Source organism: Heterocephalus glaber, unplaced genomic scaffold (assembly GCF_053883595.1).
Source record: "Heterocephalus glaber isolate CG9 unplaced genomic scaffold, H.glaber_assembly_v1.0 deba00001472, whole genome shotgun sequence".
Classification (NCBI taxonomy): domain Eukaryota; kingdom Metazoa; phylum Chordata; class Mammalia; order Rodentia; family Bathyergidae; genus Heterocephalus; species Heterocephalus glaber.
In genome coordinates, this window is record NW_028258315.1 from 8,244,965 (window position 1) to 8,248,415 (window position 3,451).

General features: G+C 47.1%; 1 pseudogene; it reads left to right on the top strand.

The window, feature by feature from the left end:
• Positions 1 to 343: 343 nt before the first annotated feature.
• Positions 344 to 1,996, top strand: LOC101716598 (death effector domain-containing protein pseudogene; annotated as a pseudogene).
• Positions 1,997 to 3,451: the final 1,455 nt, after the last annotated feature.

A 3,451-nucleotide genomic window follows, 5' to 3' on the forward strand; every position in this document is an offset into this window, starting at 1 on the left:
GATTAAAGACATGTACTCCATACTTCCAGTGAGAACGCCTTGTATGAATGGAGAAGATACAATGCTTTCTCCTTAAGGTGGGGAACAAGGGCAGATATGCTTACTCTTTATCTGTCCATTAAACTTTGAAACCTAGTCCCCACCAAAATAGTCTGGCAATAAAATGACACAACTAGGATAGGATTGGCACGGCAGAAGCAAAATCTTTATATGTAGATGAAATGATCATCTACAGAGAAAATACTAAGAAATTTCTAGGAGCCCTTAAAACTTGTATTTGAATTTAGCAGGTTTAGAAAACAAGGTATATATAAAAACTCAGGTCTGTGTATACTTGCTATAAATGAAGACCAAGGACTGCGTGGTGGTGGAGATCACCCGCAAGCAGGAAGAAAGACAGGAGCAGCAGGGCTACATCTCCCGCTGCTTCACCCGGAAGTACATGCTGCCCCCTGGTGTGGACCCCACCCTGGTCGTCTCCTCCCTGTCCCTTGAGGGTACGCTCACCTTGGAGGAGGGATTCCCAAGGTCACACAGTCAGCGGAGATCACCATCCCTGTCACCTTCGAGGCTCGCGCCCAGATTGGGGGCCCAGAGGCTGGGAAGTCTGAACAGTCTGGAGCCAAGTAGAGGCTGTCCCCGCGCTGTCCACCCCTGGTAGCTATCACTGGCCATCCGCCTCCACCCACCTGTCTGCTCTTTTGATACGTGTATGTCCTGTTTTTCTCAAATAAAGTGGAAGCAAACGCTTAAAAAAAAAAAAAGAAAAAAAGAGGGGAGGGGTTGCGGCGCGGGGTGGGAACTTGGAGAGGGGCCTCAACAAGGGCCAGGCCGGGGTATTAGGCTGAGGAAGAGACCTGGGAAATGAAGTTTCTTCCAGAGTACACTGGGCATTACAGTTGCTGAGCAGAGATTCTGGACAGCCTTGTGTTCCTGAGCCCCTGGCACGGCGGGGCTAGAGCGCCGGGCAAGCCGGTGTGGCCAGAAGAGCATGGCCAGCAGGAACATGGGCTGTACAGACTGCTCCGCATGTTTGACATCGTGGGCACCCACCTGACACACAGAGATGTGCGTGTGCTTTCTTTCCTCTTTGTCGACGTCATTGACGATCATGAGCATGAGCGTGGACTCATCAGAAATGGACGTGACTTCTTACTGGCTTTGGAGCGCCAGGGCCGCCGTGATGAGAGTAACTTTCGCCAGGTGCTGCAGCTGCTACGCATCAGCACTCGCCATGACCTGCTGCCCTGTGTCACCCTCAAGAGGAGAAGGGCTGTGTGCCCTGACCTTGTAGACAAGGATCTGGAGGAGACATCAATTCATCATATGACCCCAAGAACCCTCAGTGATCCAGAACCGAGGCCTCCCCAGCCCCCAAAACAGTGCCTCCCCATTATCCTGTGGTGTGCTGCCCCACTTCGGATCCTCAGATGTGCAGTCAGCGGCCAGGCCAAGGGAGAGCCACACTTGGGAGCCAGTGAAAATGCTGGAAGTCAGTGACACCAGATCCCACGGAAAAGCAGACATGTGACATCAGAGGCGGGTTCGGGCTGAATACTGCCAGCATGACACTGCTCTGCAAGGCAACGTGTTCTCTAACAAGCAGGACCCACTTGAGCGCCAGTTTGAGCGCTTTAGCCAGGCCAACACCATCCTCAAGTCCTGGGACCTGGGCTCCATCATCTGTAACATCAAGTTCTCTGAGCTCACCTACCTCGACACATTCTGGCACGACTACATCAATGGCTCGTTACTAGAGGCCCTTAAAGGTGTCTTCATCACAGACTCACTCAAGCAAGCTGTGGGGCAGGAAGCCGTCAAGCTGCTGGTGAATGTGGATGAGGAGGACTCTGAGCTGGGCCGACAGAAACTCCTGAGGAACTTGATGCTGCGAGCATTGCCCTGACCTTTCCCCTTCTCACTTCTCTGGGGACTGTTCCCCCCACCTGCCTCTGGAGCGTACATACGGTTCTGGGGTTTGTTCTCTGCCCTTCCAATCACATCCCTGCTTTTTTTTTTTTTTCAAGGAAAAGACAAAGGAGCGTGGAAGTGGAGTTCCTGGCCCTCTCCGCACCCATGTGCCTGGGCTCACCCTGGTCCCCATTCCCACTACCCCAATGTGTGTCTGCAGCCGCCTCACCACTGAGCCGTAAGACAAACGTGTAGGGAGATGCAAAGTCTATAGGACACAGTCTTTGTAAGGGATTGAAGTGAACACTGCTTTTGGGTGCATTGAGGGGTTATCAGTACTTTTGGCTTTATGAGGGCTCTTAAATTTTGTCTGAAAAACCAAGGGCTCTGAGTAAGGGAGCTGTATGGAAGGTGGGATTTGGAAGTGTATTTTGGATTAATCACTACCGTCTTCCAAATTACAGAATTTTGGGCCGGGGATTTAGCTCAGTGGATTTGCCGCCTACCGCACAAGCACAAGGACCTGAGTTCGATCCCTGATACCTAAAAAATGAAAAATTTAAAAAAAATAAACCAAATTACAGAATTTTTAAGGAACAGAAGCTGTGGCCTTTTCCACTCTCTCTTGGCCTCTGGTGCTGCTCCTCTCTGCCGCCTTTTCTCCATTCAAACTGCTACCTGGTGTGGCTCCTTCCTTTCTCCCCTGTGTCAACCCCTCTTCAAGGGAGTAATGTCAGAGAACTTGGGCACCCTCATCACCCCTCCCAACTGTGGGGTGTGTGCGCGCACAAGGGGTGGGTGGCGAAGGGGCTGCCGATTGAAATACACTCCCCCTAAAAAGGGGAAGGGGAAGTGTGACACTTTGCACTTTCACGTAAAAATAAATAACATGCCCTGTAAAAAGAAAAAAAGATTTTAGAATCACAATGCCTAGGCCCAAATACCAGCTCTGCTACCAATAGCTGTAGGATTTGAGGTGAGCTACTGACCTTTGTATGTCACAGCTTTCCATCTGTATGGAGCAGATGATAGTAGTAACTTACTCAGAGTTGTTGCATAGATCCGATGAATTAATACAGATAAAGAACAGCATCTGGTATATGGTGAGTGCTAAGTAAATATCAGTTATCATTGTTCATCTACCCTTTCTGAAAAAAAGCCTGTTCAATGTCACATACCAAGAGAAATGCAATGAAAATAAAGAATTCTAGAAGAGAAAAGCATATTTATTTAAGTATATATTTACGTATATACATATATACGCACACATATTTCATATTTTATGCATGAAGATTAATAAAACCAGAAAACATAATTAAATATATTTTAATACAATTATAAAATTTAATTCAAACATAATTCTAAAATAGAAGATATACAACATATATATGAAAGTTATATAGGTCTAAAATTCCAGGTTATATCAATAAAAACTGGAAGTTCATAAAAGTGGTAGGATAAGGAGCATAAAAAAGTTTTAAATTTCTCATCTCACATTTTGGACAGTTAATTAGAAATGAAGAAGTCTGAATATGAATTT